At 49.8% G+C, this 18145-nt stretch overlaps 1 protein-coding gene across 2 annotated transcripts in view; it reads left to right on the top strand.

Moving 5' to 3' along the window:
- GLCCI1 (glucocorticoid induced 1) overlaps positions 1-18145 on the top strand; it is a 654614-nt gene that overhangs the window by 319460 nt on the left and 317009 nt on the right. The window lies entirely within an intron of this gene.

Below are 18145 nucleotides of genomic sequence, written 5' to 3'. Positions count from 1 at the left end.
ATGGAGCGTTTTCCTTTTAAATGTTGTCCGTCATGTAACAGCAAATTCCTGTGAGGGCACTGGCAAGGAGTGTGTAACCGGTGCCTCCCTTGTGACCACGATGAACAGCGTTGCAAAGTCTGTAAGGACAGGCGTACCAAGCGGTGGGCGGCCTACACCATGCAAGCAGAGAGTCACTCTCCCGTCGTCGCCTCAGACAAGGCGTCCATAAGAAGCCGCGGCTCCGATTCGGAGCCTGTAGCCGTAACTGTGGAGTCTACCGATTCCTGCGTGCTCGGCCCCAATAAGAATGCCTCGGCAGTGCGATGGGGTCTTCACCCCTTACGATAAAGGCACACATCCTTCACATAAAACCAAGCACACACCCTCTCTGCCTCTGTTGACAGATTTGTCGAAGAATCAGTCAGCGCCTGTAGGTCCGTCGAAGGTTTCTGCAGGGCCTACTGAACCTCACGGTTCAGAGCCTGCTGTGCCTGCGCCATCGCGGCAGGCACAAGGTCCTAAGTCTTCAGCCTCACCGTGCGCCGTTCCTAAAACTTAGGCGCTGGCCTTGTTGGTGTCGAAAGACATGCTGATATGCACCTCCCTTGCTAAAATGCTTCCCAAACTCTGAGGGAAGCTTTCCCAGACCCCTTCCCATGGCTCCTGCCCTGAGAAGGCCTCCCCTTTACCTGTGGGTTATTATCCAGCCTCTCCACTTCTGTCGCAGGCCCTACAACAGGACCCTGTTCAGTCTAATTCGTCTTTCCCTCCCCTGATGAATCCTCTTCCTCTGCATGGGCAAGAGAAAGGTTTGAGGCCTGCATGGAAAAAAATTTGGATTTTATTACATTTTCTGACATACTTGACAAAGTTCTTAGAAGACTATGGCCTATGGATGACTTTCCTAGACCTTTAACGTTCGTAATGCTCACTTTTCCTCTCCACCTAGGCATCTTCCAGGATGATAAATGTGGCCCAGATGATACCTAATATGTCCCGGATCCGGATAATGTCTCACAGGACCCAATTACGCAAGATCCAGGTGCCTGGACCCCCGCTGATAACAGGGTACTTGGCCCACTACCCCTGAGGCTGAACCGCACAATATATTCCAATGTGCTCCTCCCATCTCTCAGCCCCAGGAGGCTTCACCAATTGACGATCAGATGTTGTTCAACACCGTCCTCGGGAAGGCTGCGGAGCACTTTAAGATCATGACAGACTCTGATTTTGTTGAGGATATCCTCAAGGAGAAGGTCCCCATCAGCCAGGTCATCACACTTCTTAAATCTGTTAAGGAAAGCCTTGCACCCTCCTTACTTTGTTCCTCACTCACTTGGGCCGTCAACCTGTGAGTTGAGAAAATGTTTCGCCCCGCGCAGGTATGCCGTTCCAGACGCCCTGGTTGTGACCAGCAGCAGGAAACGTGCAGGAGTTCTACTGTCCTCGTCCGAGTCACCTCCCAGCAAGGACTGCAAGAAGCTTTACCCGTGTAGCTAATAACACAACACTTCTGGCTATTTATGATGATGTACAGTGGGGACTAGTGCACAAAGGCCTGCAAAATATTCCAGAGCCAACCCGATCACAGCTTCTGGTAGTGGTGAATGAAGTGCGTTGGGTGATGCAAAATATAATAAAAAATGCCCTTGATTCGTCAAACTGCAGGAAGGGTACTAGGAGAAGGCATCCTGTTGAATCACTATGTGTGGTTCAAGTACACTGGGTTAAAGCCAGAGACACAGGCTACACTTAGCTCACTATCCTTTCACAGAAGAGAAATTTCCACTACATATCAGTCTTTGTCCTGCCCAAGGGCAGTCCATCACCAAATCACCTGGCAATTCTCTTCTGAACAAGAGTACCAACAGCAACCCCAGACACGTTTTTCGGCCTCTTTGGGCCTCATCAGTGAGGTGGAGCTGTGCCTCTCTAAGAACAGTGAGTAAGGATTCCAAGTCTGGATTACCCTAGTAACTTAGGGTGAAAACCCAAAGCTACTTAATATTAATAAACTTATTAATAAACCTGTGAAAGACTCTGCGCTCTTCGGCAAAGCGGTAGACAACGCCCTCAAACCGCAAAGAAGGATCATGAAATGCTGAAGTCATGAGGTCAAATCTCAGCCAAGCTATTTTTGATGAGTAGGGTCTTAAACACCTGCCGGTCCTTTCACAGCAATCCTTTTTTTCGCACATCTAAAGTTGCCTACGGAATGGGAGGGTTTCTCTTGTATTTCAGCCAGGGCACTTCAGGAGCTTTTAAATACCAACAGCAGGGATTTCGGCATAGCAAAAGCAGGGGGAGAAACTGAGCAGCCAGGGGCTCCCTTGCCCACGCCAATAAATGACTTGGTGGTGCAGGTCCCCTCTAATGTTTCCCGCTAGGGGAAAGAATAACATCTTTCACCCACACATGGGAGAACATCACCTTGGATCAGTGGGTCTTCAAAACCATCGGTGTCAGCTATTGTATAGAATTCCTGCAGCTGCCCGATACCACCAGTAGAAAAGCAGACGGCTGTCGCCAGAACATCTACACATCCTTCTAGAAGAAGTCCAGATCCTGCTACAGAAGGGAGCGATCGAGGTCATCCCAGATATTCAGGTAAACAAAGGTATTTATTAATTCTCCAGCATGGGGTCTGGCAAGGATTCACATGCTCATGAATATTCCCCGTCAGGCTGGCAATCCTATGTAAAATAAAAAACAGTTTAACTTTCACTTACAAACTGTATTTCGAGGGGATTGGGTCCTCCGACGTATTCCATATCTATGACAGGTAATGTCCACAGCTGTGCTGCTTCGGAAAATCTTTGGCTCCTGCGTCGATGACGTCGATGCGCCGTCCCCGAGGACCTCCTCCGACGGCCGACGTCACCCAATGTGATAAGTAGGACGCACGACGCCCATAGCCTCAGTTCTGTTTTTTCCACGAACGTGTTCGCCTCGTTGGAGTTTGCGGTTTTCGATTCTCGGTTCGTTGAACCTGTTTGGTTTTTTGTGAAGACCTGTTCGTGGCGATGTCTACTTCGTCTTTAACCCCGCGTCCGAGCTTCAAGAAATGCGGGGACTGTGGGTCCAAGATGTCGGTCACGGACTCGCACGACGCCTGCCTCTGGTGCCTCGGGGAGGCCCAGGATACGGACGACTGTGTCGACTGTCAATCGCTCACGGAAAAGGCCTTGCGGGAACGCAAGAAGAAGCTGTCGGTAGGCCGGGTGTCTAAGCCCCGGAAGTCGAGGTCTGCGGGGCTTTCGACGGATGACTCGACGGATGACTCGAAGGGCGACTCTCCGCGTCATCGTCGGAAGTCCAGTGGGTCTCCTTCCAGGAGTCGGTCTCGCCACGCCTCTGCCTATTCGAGGCATTCCCGGAATCGCCGGCATAGGTCGCCTTCCCCTTCCCCGTCCTCTTCCGAGGACTCCGCCCGTCGGCGGGTTGCTTATCCCTCCATGCAAGCGACACCGGAGGAATGGGCTTCCTTCGGGAAGCAGATGATGGCGATTCTTGAATCGCAGGGCACCGGTCCGTCCGTGCCTCCGAGTGGGGTCGGTCGGCACCAGTCGAGAGACACCGCTCATACACCTTCGGGCTCGGGTGGTCGGCACGGCTCGCGGGAGAGGTCCCGTTCGGACAAGGGTAGCCGTTCTCGCCATGCCCGTTCCAGGTCCCGGTCCTCGACACGCTCGAGACCTCGTGATCCTGTGCCGTGATTCTGTGGCGCCTTGGTCGTTGACGATTTCTCTCGAGGCTCCGCCTCCAAGGGGGTCGTCGATGCCGTCGGCGCCTAGGTCGTCGAGAGACACGCTCGGAGCTCCGGCTTCTAGCCCTGTGTCGATGCCACCAATGCTGGCGGCGCTGCTCGCTCGACGTCGACGCCTTTTCTGTCGGCGCCGACTCGTTCGGCGCCCTCGACGCCTTTCGAGGCAGTGGTGTCGGAGGGGCCTGTGCATGGGGTTTGCCCATAGAAAGGCTCTGGCTAAGGTAAGCGGGGACTGTGGGTCCAAGATGTCGGTCACGGACTCGCACGACGCCTGCCTCTGGTGCCTCGGGGAGGCCCATGATACGGACGACTGTCGACTGTCAATCGCTCACGGAAAAGGCCTTGCGGGAACGCAAGAAGAAGCTGTCGGTAGGCCGGGTGTCTAAGCCCCGGAAGCAAGGCTGACGAGAGCCTTGAGAGGTTGCAGACCTCCAAAGCTGCAGCGAAGTCGTTGGGCCCTGCAGTTCGCCAACCTCCGCCTTTTTGTCCTAGGGGACAGCAATGGAGGGGAGGTTCCTTTCGCTATTACTCGTCCTTCAGTAAAGCGAGGGGAGCTAGCAGTCAAAGAGGCCATCGTAAGAGTGCCAGAGGTGGAAACAAAGGTACTCGAGGTGCCAAGGCCGCTCGGGCAGTTGCCTCTTTGCCCTCAGGCAACGCCGCAGCCGCTACCACTCAGTCATGAGGCCAGGTCCCATGGTTTGCCGGTTGGGGGAAGGCTGGCGCAGCATCTTGTGAGTGGCAAGCCATTACTTCGGATGTGTGGGTTCTGGAGATCATAACCCACGGCTACTGTCTTCCTTTTCGGCAGAGGCCTCACGACAATCCACCAGGGAACCTCTCTTTGAAGAGTCCGGATCCGCTCCTTGCGCAGGAAATTCAAGCCCTGCTGGAGAAAGGCGCCATAGAACTGGTGTCTGTAGCGGAGAGGAACAAGGGATGGTATTCCCCTTATTTTTTGATTTCGAAGAAAGACGGGGGATTGAGATCCATCATGGACTTGCGCGGTTTGAACAAACTCCTCAGGAAGGACAGGTTCAAGATAGTTACTCTTTCTCAAGTCCTCCAGGCCCTTCAACTTCAGGACTGGTTGGTGTCTCTCAACCTTAAGGATGCTTACTTCCATGTGCCGATCCATCCCAAGCACAAGAAGTACCCGAGGTTCGCGGTTGGCGACTCGCACTTTCAGTTTCGGGTCCTGCCGTTCGGATTGACCTCCGCCCGAGAGTTTTCACCAAGCTCATGGTGATGGTGGCAGCGCATCTCAGGAAAGGGGGATTCACGTCTACCCCTACCTGGACGATTGGTTGATCAGGGGGAGCTCTCCCGGGCAAGTCCTGGATCATCTGTCCGTCACCTGCCACTCCCTTCACAGGCTGGGCTTCTCCCTCAATTTAAAGAAGTTCCATTTGACACCAACGCAGCGGCTCCAGTACATCGGAGCAGTGTTTTCCTCCTCAGGTGAGGGCTCTTCACATTCAGCAGATGGTGAACAAGTTTCAATTTGCCCAGGATCTCCCAGCGTCTGAGTTCTTGAGACTGCTCGGCCTCATGACATCCTGCATTCTTTTGGTGCCATAGGCTCGTCTGCGGATGAGATCTTTGCAGTGGGCACTCAAGCTCCAGTGGTCTCAGTCCTCCGGCAGGCTGTCGGACCCTGTTCAGGTGCTGCCCTCGGTAGCCCGGGACCTTCTGTGGTGCGCCGTCGAAGGCAATCTGATGAAGGGGGCCCCATTTTGGCTGCCCTGGCCGGAGGTGACGATCGTGGCGGACGCATCCCTCGCGGGATGGGGAGCTCATGCCAACGAGTTGACAGTCAGCGGTCGTTGGTCTCCGTCGGAGTCCAGACTCCATATCAATCTGTTGGAGCTGAGGGCCGTCGGGCTAGCCCTGAAGGCTTTTCTGCCGACTGCGTGGAAAGAGTGTCCTGATTCTAACGGACAACACGGTGGCAATGCACTACCTCAACAAAAAGGGGGTGGGGGGGCAGGGTCACTTTCGCTGTGCAGGGAGGCAATGCAGATCGAGTTCTGGGCCATCCAGCAGGAAGTTCGATCTCGGCGGTTCATCTGGCTGGAGACGACAACGAGACGGCGGACGCTCTGAGCAGGCAGAGCACGATCTCTCACGAGTGGGAGCTGGCTCAGGAGATTCTCCTGGAGATCTTTGCCCTTTGTGGGACCCCTCAAGTGGATCTCTTCGCCTCCAGTGTCAACCGGAAGTGCGAAAGATTTTGCTTGCGGGAATTTCCTCCAAAAGGAGCCTTAGGAGACGCGTTTGTGGTGGAGTGGTCATTCCCACTGCTGTACGCGTTTCCTCCAGTCCCCGTCATCCCGCAAGTGCTGCAGAGGTTACGGAGGTTCGGTTCCCGGATGATCCTCATTGCTCCGGCATGGGCCCGGAGGACGTGGTACCCGGACCTTCTAGACTTGTCCATCTGCCCTCCACGTCGTCTTCCCTACCGAGACGTTCTGCTCTCACGGGAGGGGGATCAGGTTCTCCATCCACAGGTCAGATCCCTCAATCTTCACGCTTGGCTTCTGAAAGGTTGAGGTATAAGGATTGGGACCTCCCTGAAGACGTGATGGAGGTGTTGCTATCGGCCAGGCGGCTGGCAACTAAGTCTTTGTACCGTTGCCGTTGGAGAAAGTTCTGCGACTGGTGCAGAGTTCAGAATGTGGATTCTTTTGAATGTGACATTCCCATGGTTCTGTCTTTTTTGCTTTCTTTGGCCCACAGGGGCTTGCAAGTGGGGACCATTAAAGGTTACCTGGCGGCGCTGTCCTTATTTAAGCGCTCGTCTGAAGAGTGTTCCTATTTTAAGATTCCTTTAATTTCGCAGTTTTTAAAAGGACTCACTAATGTGTTCCCTCCGTCACCTTTTCTGGTGCCAGGTTGGGATTTGAACCTTGTTCTTAAGTTTCTTATGGGTGCTCCGTTTGAGCCTTTACATTCTTGCCCTTTGAGGCTGTTCAGTTAAGCCACCCTTCACTGTGTTTCATAAGGACAGGGTTGTCCTTAGAGTTCGTCCTTCTTTTCTTCCAAAGGTGGTTTCGGAATTTCATTTGAGCCAGAAGGTGGTTCTTCCGGCGTTCTATCCTCCTCTACATCCTGGTAAGGAAGAGGAGAGGCTCCATAGGCTTTATCCTAGGAGAGCGTTGAGCTTTTATATTTCGCGCATGTCCCGGGTCAGAGTGGACGATCAACTTTTCATTGGTTACGCTGGAAAGCGTTTGGGACAAGCTGTGACGAAACAGACTTTGTCTCGTTGGATTATTTTAGCTATCTCCGAGTGTTACCGCTTGGCGGGTAAGGATCCTCCGGCTGGCTTGCGGGCCCATTCTACCAGGGGAGTGGCTGCGTCTACTGCCCTGCAGAGGGGAGTTCCTATTCGTCACATCTCTGATGCAGCCAACTGGGCTTCAGTACATACTTTTGTACGTCACTACTCCCTCGATTCCATCAGAGGGCAAGATCTGGCCTTTGGCAAGGCAGTTCCCTATTCCGCAATTTGATTGGGCATGCGAAATTTGTATTCTAAATTCTTTCCCACCTCCTTGCTTTGTACTGCTTTGGGAGTCTGTCATAGATATGGAATACGTCGGAGGACCCAATCCCCTCGAAGAACAAGTTACTTTCTTACCTGGTAACGTTCTTTCGATGGGATGGTCCGACGACGTATTCCATATCGCTTCCTCCCTGCCTTCCCCGCTGCAGAATTTCTTTTGCGATTGCAGCTTGCGTTCCGCAAGGCCTTGTGTGTCTGACTGGCAGAAAACTGGTGGCACACGTTCTGGGAAAAAACGATAACTGAGGCTATGGGCGTTGTGCGTCCTACTTATCACATCGGGTGACTTCGGCCGTCTGAGGAGGTCCTCTGGGACGGAGCATCGACGTCATCGACGCAGGATGCAGACGCCAAAGATTTTCCGAAGCAGCACAGCTGTGGACATTACCTGTCATAGATATGGAATACGTCGTCGGACCATCCCATCGGAAGAACGTTACCAGGTAAGAAAGTAACTTGTTCTTCTCCTCTAAACCAATCACTGAAACTCTGGGTCATACTGCCACCATCCAATGACTGCCCTCTACCTAAGCCCCTCCTCTGGCAGCCATCTTCAGATTTTTACAGCACATTCAAGTGTTGGGAGTCGTTGTGTTTTGCTGTGTGAGCTGATCTAAGTTTTTCACGCTTTTTCGGTTAAAAGTTTGATTTTTGCCCGTGTGCTCTTTCTCTACATCAGTGAATTTCAATGCCCATCAAGGGCAAGAATCATTGAAGTTTCATCGAAGATTCCAGAAGGCCATCGGGCCTACTCTGTACTTCGGACCATGTTGGAGGAGGAGGGGAAGCTCCCTCTTCAAGCTCTGCTCCAGCTGCGGCACATGTTTGTGGAGGACAAACCTTCAATGCCTCTACTGTCTCCATCCGGATCACAGGGAATCGGATTCCGAAATCTGCCTCGGGTTCTCCAAGCGAACCGTGAAGGATCGTCACAGTAGGCTGGCGTCTGGTTCAGCGCCAAGGCCTCTGCCCCATGCGGGAAGCAGTGTCATGCCTCACCCAGGACCAGCCGGTCCGAAGAGTGGACTTCTAAGTTATTTGAGGGTGCTCCATCCGTGGGGGCCCAAGACACAAGGCCAAGCACTGCGAGTCAGTTTCCGTCAGGGGTAAGGGGGCTGACACAGTCAAGGTAGCCCCAACAGTGCCCAGAGTATTCTTGCCCCCGAGACGGGGGCATCAGCCAAGCCGGTGGAGAGGACACCGGAGAAGAGGATGCCATCCATGAGCCCCGACACGACTCCCCGGAATGCAAAAGGGGGGGGAGCCTCGACTGTACTCGAGGGCACAGATATTTCTTCCGCAGACTAGGAGGACCAGGTGTCCGTCCACACGATGCAGTAGGATGTTGGCTAAACCGACAGTGAAAATCCCAATGGGGACGACTGTGGGCCTGCTGACGAAGACAACGCGGGCCCAGTAAGCCTACTGCACCATCCTCTCTGAGGGATGTATCGCTGGACATCCTTTCGACCCTGCATACCCTGGTGTCGGAGATACAGAAACAGATGTCAATGACACCTCCAGCCCCGGACCAACGCCGCCGCATCAACCTCCATATGTGCCCCCAGAGACACGGGGACGGACATGGACGACGACATGGCCACTGCTGGCGGTTTGCCGCAGCCAAGGGCTTCTCTCCCCGATGAGGTGGTGTCGTTCCATGCCATGGTCACCAGAGCGTCTCAACTCTTTGGCCATGGCACCGGAGAAGAACAGGAAGGAAGGTTTCCTGTATCAACCATGCGAGGCCAAGAGGAAAACTATCTTGGCGGTGCCTCTCCTGGACGAGGTTTGGGAGGAAGGCCTGGCTTTGAGTCTGCACCCAAGTGCCTACGTTCACAGCCCTCCACGGACTCAATGGTCTCGGCGGCAGCAAGGAAAAAGTAGTCTAACCCCTCGTCTTCATCCTCCGTCCCTCCGGATAGCGAGGGGAAGAAGTTGGATGCCATGGGAAGAAAAGTAATCTACTTGGTGGCATCAACAGTCAAGGTGCAAAGAGTATTTGTCATTGAGAGTGCACATTAATGGTTCAGGGTACGTAACTGCTTGACACTTAATAGGTAATGTGTTTTTGAAACTTGAGGTGCAGGGGAGAAAAAGTGGTCTTGGCACAAAACCAGAATTGCTGAAAGAAGAGGAAGTAAGAGGATCCAGATTGGGAGCCCTCCCGTCCCCTGCACACTGTATAATATTGTCAACAAAGACATTCAATAAATGACGTACAATTTTGCATATGCAGTATGATCAATAATAATCAAAAGCAATCTCAATATGAAGAAGGTAGAGATATTTAATTTTGACAAGAACAATGTACAATAGTCATTATTGACTGTCGGTCAATAGGCATCAAAAATGCAAAACATAGCAAAGAAAAGTATCCATAGATTAGACTGTGCTTGGCTGCTGGGGATCGTGTAACTAGTTAGCATGGAGGAGTCTCGTTCGTTATCGGAATTTACCAGACAAATCACTCCACCAACTAAGAACGGCCATGCACCACCACCCACAGAATCGAGAAAGAGCTATCAATCTGTCAATCCTTTCCGTGTCAACAGTCAAGGTGGCTAACGCACTCGCTATTCTGGCCAGATACAACAGGGAGCTGTGGTATAAAATGGCCCCACTGCTGTAATTCCTACCCAACGACAAGCCGGTCGAGACACTTTCCATCCTCCAGGAGGGTAGGTGGCATCGGACCATGCCATCACGGTGGCCCTGGATGTCACGGACACAGGGTTCCGGCAGATGGGGAACAGTGTCTGCCTCCCTCGTTGTGGCTGGCTGAAAGCCACCAACTTTTGTCAGGAAGTCCAGATGAGGGACCTGGACATGCCCTTCGGGGTCAACCTCTTTGGGAAGGCTGTCAACGAATCGTTGAAGGCAGGTGCCTTGGGCACTTCAACACTGCCCGTCCTTTCGTGCCTGCGGCGGTAAGTCTGGCAGATCGTGTAACGGTTTTGGCGGACTGTCCTCTTCGTACCGTCCACCCTCCCGGTCCATGACCCAGGAGCCTACAGAGGCTGTTCCAGCTCTTTCGGTGGATGTGGCCGTCATCGTCGCTCCCAAGTGGCACACCGGCACCGAAACCAGAATGAACCGCCCAGGACGTTGGGCCCCCACCTATGCACTCTGCAGCATACGAGACGCGTATTGCCACCAATACAGCCCTAATGGCTAGTTTCAATAGAGCCCAATGGGACCACCTGGAAGATCTTACAAACCATGTCTAAGAACCCTTGCGAACTGAAATGTTTAAATTTAGGGCAAATAAACTACTAACGTGGTTCTACTGAACACCCTAGATGCTGCGGGTACAGCTGTAGGATAATTGCTGAGGGGACCATAATAAAAAGGAATGCTTGGCTCAGAAACTCAAGCAACATTCCTTAATATGCCGATAGCGAGTGATGTAATATTTGGTAAAGCAGTCGATGAGGCACCAGAGACTGCAAACAGCGACCAGCAAAATCTGAGGACATTAAAAATCACAAATTGTGCTTTCAACAAAGAGGAACACCGTCAAACCACTGATTTTCGTGGCCAAAACTATTGAAGGTCTGCAGCACACACCACCTAATCCTTGAGTGCAGGCTCCTTTTCATGGTTTGGTAACGAAGGACAATTGCATACCCCACACTCCTCTTTCCTAAGACAATTTAGAAGACAACACAGCACAGAGAGGCCATACCACAAGACGTTTGCCTACACCTTCAAAAACGAGGACTACCTCTTTCAGGTCCCCTCTCATGTCACCCCAGCAGGGGGGCTTGTAACATCATTTTCCCACGTATGAGAGGAGCTCACGTCAGACAAGTGGGTGTTAAGAACAGTAAAAAATGGGTATTGCATGGAGTTTCAACAACTGCACAATCTTCTCCAAAACTTAGGAAAGCACTGTTAGAACATCAACGGATTCTGCAAGCTGAAGTAGAAACACTACTACAGAAGGGAGCCATAGAACTCGTCCCACCATCGAAGGTAAACAGTATTCGTTATGAGTACTTCCTTGTTCCAAAGAAAGACAAAACTAAATGTCCTGGCCTCGACCTAAGGCCAGCACACACTGATCTCAAACCCAAACAATTCACAATGGAAATGTTGCAGGAAATCATATTGTTGCTCAAAAGGGGTGGCTTTATGGCAACACTAGATATGAAAGATGCATACTTTCATATTTCAATGCTACAAGCGCATCAATATGATTTAAGGTTCAAAGTAGGTCATCCGCATTATCAAATCAAGGTGCTTCCCTTGGGGATCGCATCGGACCCAGTTGTGTGGTCACTAAAGTACTAACCGTGGTAGCGCCGCATCTACACAGGGAAGGTAGTTCAATGTACCCTTATCTGGTCGACTGGCTAATGCACATGAAAAACACAGGAAGTATGTCTGCAAAATATACAGCTGACAATCTTCTTAATCAGCTGGGCTTTCTACTAACGAAAAGAAATCCAGCCTAATACCTAGCTAGCAAAAAACAGTTCTAGGAGCAATAATTCATACCAACAATGCCTTTGTGTTACCCCCCCCCCCCCCCCCCCCCCCCAACGAGAGGGCCCAAAACCTATGGGATGCTGGAAATGCCTTATAGAGGGACAGGGCCTTGTCCTACCACTTCTGTGTGTTTTCTCCTTATAGGTCCAGCCTGGACCTCTGGCCGTGCAGCTCTTCATTTTATCATTTGGTGAAAAACACCCATGGGGATACCCTTATGGCACCCATGGGTGGGGGTACACCCTTGTACCTCTTCTGTGTTTTTTTGGGCACCTACGTGTTGCCCACACAGTAGGGTATGGACTTGTGGCAGCAACATGCTGACTTGCCAGTGTCGAGTAGTCTCCATTTTGGGATAACCCAGAACCCAGAACTTTTTACTGGGCTGGTAGATTATTTTTCCCTATACCTCAGCGAATGGGAACCTTTTTCCACACAGTCTTTTACTCGTTTTATGGGTGTCACATAGTGTCTTTTAAAAGTTGACCTCTTTGACAACTTTTTGGCAATACGTGCCTATTGTTGCTGGGTTGCCGTAGGGCTCCCCTTTTACTTTACTCTAAAAGTAAAGCACTTAATTGTTCTAACAGTCTTCCCTAGGAACACTTGACTTTTGATACTTAAGGACCTATCCTGACTTGCCTGTTGGACACTAGACACCAGCCACTGAGAACATTCACGCTCCAAGAATAAGGGAAAGACTTCTAAGGAGTAGTGGGCCATTTGCCTAGAAAAGAGAATAAGTGTATAAAAGTTACTTACTTGCAAAAGAAGTTGGTTGGGAACTGTAACTCTGAGGGTGAACAGTTAGAAAAGTTATTACTTACCCAGGACATGCGCTGTTATTCTGAAAAGTATATGCAAGGTTATTTTACTCACCTTGGAAATGTTTTGCCATTCTGGAAAGTATATGTAAAGTCTCACTTTACTTAGGAACTGTTTCGCCATTCTCATAGAAAGTAGATGTAAGGTTATTTTACTCCCCTGTGAATTGGTTGTGCCTCTTCCCAAAAGTAATGCTGTTGGCTTCACAAACTATTTCTTTCAGAGAATAGGTGCATATGTTTCCCAACTGGGTCTTGACTCCCCTGACTTGCTGTTAGCCTGTACAGAATAAGTCTGCCTTAGGTTTTACCTACCTAGAATAACTGAGTAATTTGTAAAGTGTAACACTGGTTTTGTTTCCCTAGTCTGTTTTAGACAGACACAAAAACAGTTTTAGGTTTATACCTGCCTTTACATTGCTGATAGATACTTTAAAAACTGTATAGGTTTTACTTACCTTGAGTAGAACTTTTATCCTAAAATAAGTTAGTTATCACTTCTCTTAGTCATTGAACTGAAAAGCAACTGTTATTGAACATTACTCCCCAACGTCCAATTCCCCTAGATTAACTGTTATCCTGAATCAGAGTTATAGATTAATACTGTTCATAGAATCTGTGTTTCACTAGATCAGAAAAGTATATTGTCCGGTTGACTAACTATGCGATTTCTTGCTGCGCGTGGCAGTACAACTGACAGGGTCAACTACCCTGTATTACATACAGTAATACAAAAGTAACTATTGGTTTTGTCTTCCCTAAAACTACTGTTAGATGTTCCAAATAAGGTTATATGTTTGGGTCTGTGCACCTTCAAGCATAGGGTTGTGTTTTTAGTTGTGGTTATATATAATGTGATAGTACTTATTTCCCCAACGATTTAACTGGCCCTATTTGTATTTAAATGAACCATTTATGTTGGCAATACATAGTGTTTCAATTTTTCTTTGTACCATTTGTATTACAATTCATGTTTACTGATTCTACAGCCCTCTCTCCCTCCTAACATAAGCCTTGCTGCTCTGTCTACGCTACCCTGGTGGTACAGCCTTATACTAAGAGTAGTCTTGTACTGCCTCAGTTGAATGGTTTTACTAAGTCCTTAGTTGGAAAAAACTGTCCTAACATGTGCGTCTGGTTTCTGTGTGTGGCACAATGAATGGGACAGCCCTGACTGAAACTGGCATGAATGCAGTGTAGTGTGCTGGAAGGCTGGGTACTTTCCCCAATCCACATTGTTTGTTATGGGTCTCTGGGTGGAGTGAATGGCCTGAATGCCTGAGAGCCTGATTGCCTGCCTGCCTGCCTGCCTGAATGCCCTTCTGTGTGATTGGCTGACTGAGCCTGGCTCAGCCAGAGTGAATGGCTAACAGATGTGTATATCTGGGGACCTCTCGCTTACCAATTTGTTCAGAAGCTGAAGTCAAAGCTAAAGCATGAAGCTGTTCCTTGGAGAGCTCTCCCCGAGCTACGAGGCACCATCATGCAAAGCTGCTGCTCTTCAGCAAAGTATCCTGGAAGCCAGTCATGTGTGCCTGCCATCCGGAGAAGGGCGTCTTTGAAGTTCAAGTGCCTGACATCTCGAGCCACAGAAGTCCATTGGTGTCGCCCAGGATCCAGAGATGTGTTTTGTGACCACTGGAAGCCGTTGCAGTCTACCGGCCAGAAGACTGGTATCCTGGCATATTGCTGCTGGTCACACGGAGCTGCAAAAGTTCCAGTCTGCCCAAGAACATTTAAAGGGACATCCTCATCATCATCACTGACCACTTTTTCCAGCCGGAGACAGTCCAGAGTCGCTGAGTAATGTCCGTTGGTGGGTTTCCCGCCACCACAAGCTAACTAAGATGTCCCGAGGATCCAGACTTGCTGAGGGTCTGAGGTCCACTCCAGTGTTAGAGTCCAGGTCTCCAGAAGCCGTCCAGAGGTCTGTGTTGCAGCTGTAGCACCGAAGAACTGAAAGTCGGAAAATCGCAATATTCCAAAACCCGACACCACAAGTGACCTATGCACCTGTCGCCACCCCAGGGATTTTACTTTAATATGCCAAGCCTTTAAGGAGCCCACAGCAGGTTTCACCTTCACAGGACTTCTACAGTCTTAGAAATCGTCGACCAAAGAAGAGCACTGTGACGAGCCAAACTGCTGCACTTCGAAAAATACTTTGGTTCCTTTTTATTCTTGGACTCAGCACCCCAGTGCCTCCTTCTTCCAAAGGGTGTCCATCCTAGGAGGGAATCGTCGAGAACTCTGCCACTTCGCCTGCCAAGGTACCAAAGGTAGAGGAAGAGCATCTTCTAGCCTCAGGAGTCGTCCAGGGGTCCCAGATTCGTCTTGGATCCTGTTCTTCTGTGGACTCTCTGGTAATTTGGGGGTGGTAGAACCTTTTAAATGAGAGCAGAAGGTTATTGAACATTATTGGACTGGGCTGTAAAAGACCTCATAAGTTACTACCTATTTTTTCTGTTACAGGTTGCCCAGGTGGGGGATCCTCACTCAGAATTACTAGTCTAGTCTGCAGAAAGCATTCTGCCACTGTTAACTAACCTGCCTTATTACGGCGCGCTTTGGTTTGTTAAATAGGAAACATCATGTTTTCACTGTCGGCTCCATCGATGCCCAAGACTGGTTTTAAGAAATGTCAGGATTGCGGGTCGAAGGTGTCCATCACCGACCCCCACTGCGTTTGCCTCTGATGCTTCGGCATGGAGCATCATACGAAGGAGTGCAAATCCTGCCAGGCGATGACTGATAAGGCTCTGAGAGCGCAAAGGTACATTGGCAGTGGATAGAATTCCAAAATCCCCTTCTATCCTGAAAAAACGTACTTCGGATGAGTCGAGCGATCCTTCTTGTCAAAAAATATCAAAGAAATCTCGATCGAGAAGTTGTTTGCGCCATTCTTAGTCTTCCAGGAAGTCGAAGAAAAGACGACATAGGTCGCCTTCTTCCTCGAGTGACTCCTCACCCTAGAGAATATCATGTCCAACTAAATCCGACTCCCCAGCAAAAATGGGAAGAGTTTCAGAGGGAGATGATGAAAGCCCCTACTCCCTCGAAAGAACGGAAGAAAGACCATGTCCCAGTTGCTCTACATAAAGACAAGGAGAAGTCTAAGGCTAAACCGTGTGCACCCTCGAGTCCGGGACGCAAGCCTGACGAACATCGAGAGCCTTCGAAGCCTCAAGAGTGAAAAGGTGTCCAGCCCTTGGAGGGTTTTGTCAAAGACACCTTCGACGAAAACAAAATGGGTTCCGTCGGAACCTTCGAAACCCATATCAAAGCCATCCAGTCCCAAGTCAAAGAGTTCAACGCCATTGGCCTCAAGGCCCACACCAAAGACTTTTCGAGCCATTGAAGGCAACACAAGAGAAATCTTTTAAGCCTCTACCACAAAAATATTTCTTCAAATCTTTCTTCAATCTATTAAGAAGATGAACCATCTGATGATGAGCAAACACTGTTTTGTCTTCAATATGGCACTCCAAATGTGCCAGATGAGTGTGTAACAGATGAATCTAGGCTTAAAGATCTGTATAACACACTAAAAACAGCCAGTCGAGTAGATGCATCTCCTGAGCCGGAATTTGTAAAGCCAGATCCTGCAGGTCATGCTGACCGCTCATATAGACAATTGATGAGCAAAATAGTAGAATATTTGGGAGGGAGTAGACCTGCTCCTCATTTTCAACAGGATGAATTAACTGACATATTAGACCAAGGTCCAGAGAGGGATACCATATTGCCCTTCCATATTGCTTTGCAAAAAAAGGTTTACAACAAATTGGGAAACCCCAGATTCTATTTCTTCAGTTAATTAGGACTTTCCCAAGAAATATAGACAGTCTAGAAGTGACCCAGATTACTTAAGCAAGCACCCGACAACCGAAAGTTTGGTGATCCAAGCAGCAGACACGGCTTCCTGGCTATCAAGGAAGGTTAGGAGGCAATGTGCAAGTGCCTCTAGTCAGGTCTGGATATTGCAGATAGTATTAGCAGATTCATGGCGACTAGCACCGTGCTAAACAGATTTGCGTGGCTGAGGAAGTCTGGATTTGCAACGGACGAGCAATCTAGACTATTCAATGTGCATTTTGACGGCTCGAGACTGCTTGGTAACAAGGCTGATGAAAGTCTGGAAAGGCTACAGACCCCAAAAGCAGCGGCTAAATCTCTTGGCGCTGCTATTGGACAGCCTTAACATTCCTACTCCGGTACGTCATCTTGGAGGGGTACGTCCTTCTGTTTCTACTCAATTGGAAGAGGGAGAGGACAAGCCAGTTATAGAGGACAAAGAAGATTCCTTCGTGGTGGGCGAGGAAAAGGTGCTGAATCAGCCCAAGCAGCGGCATCTTTTCCCTCATCCATTGCTTCAGCCATCTAAAAACCTCTCTGAGGCCTTAATCCAAAAGATCCCAGTGTGAGGCAGGCTCTCGCAGCATCTGAAAGAGTGGGGAGACATTACTTCAGATGCTTGGGCACTGGAAACGGTAGCCAAGGGTTACTGACTTTTCTAAAAAGGCCCCAGGATCATCAGCTCATTGAAAATTCCAGATCTGCTCCTTTTGCAGGACATTATGATTCTGCTAGAGAAAGGTGCAATAGAACCAGTTCCCAAGGAAGGACAAGTTCAAGATGGTTACCCTTTCTCAGGTCCTTCAGGCCCTTCAACTCCAAGACTTCATGGTATCATTGGACCTTCAGGATGCTTACTTTCATGTGCCTATCCATCACAAGCCCAGAAAGTACTTGTTCGTAGTTGGCGGTTCCCATTTTCAGTTTCAAGTTCTGCCATTTGGGCTGACCACCGCCAGAGGGTTTTCACCAATTTGATGGCGGTAGTGGCTGCGAGTCTCAGGAGCGGGAGGATTCATGGCTACCCCTACCTGGACGATTGGCTGATCACGGCTTGTTCGCCCGAGCAGACCCTGGAACATCTCAGCATGACTTACCACTTTCTTCACAGACTGGCCTCTCCCTCAATTACAAGAAGTCAAACATGATACAATCTCAAAGACTCCAGTTTATCGGAGCAGTCCTGGATACCTCATCGATAAAAGCATTGCCACACAAGGCGAGTGCTAATCACATTCTGGAGATGGTCAGTGCCCAGAGTCTTCCAGCCTTTTATTTATTTCTTTATTTATTTATTTGAGGTTACTCGGCCTCATGGCATCCTGCATTTTTCTGGTGCCAGAGGCTCGCCTGAGAATAAGATCTCTCGGGTCTCAATGGTCCCAATTCTCAGGCAGGATGTCGGACCTCCTTCAGGTTCTGAGCGGAGTCGCCCAGGACCTTCTGTGGTGGGCCTGCAAGGACAACATTCTGAACAGAGAACCTTTTTGGTAACCATGTCTGGAGATAACAGTAGTGACGGATGCCTCACTCACGTGGTGGGGAGCCCACACCAACGATCTGACAATCAGCGGTTGTTTGTCACCATCAGAGTCCAAACTACATATCAATCTTTTAGAGCTGAGGGCATCGGACTAGCGCTGAAAGCCTTTCTACCCT

The sequence above is a fragment of the Ambystoma mexicanum genome, chromosome 2q (genome assembly GCF_040938575.1).
Source record: "Ambystoma mexicanum isolate Mex_15411 chromosome 2q, UKY_AmexF1_1, whole genome shotgun sequence".
Classification (NCBI taxonomy): Eukaryota; Metazoa; Chordata; class Amphibia; order Caudata; family Ambystomatidae; genus Ambystoma; species Ambystoma mexicanum.
Note: the sequence above shows the minus strand (reverse complement) of the source record. Positions and strands in the feature narration are given on the sequence as shown.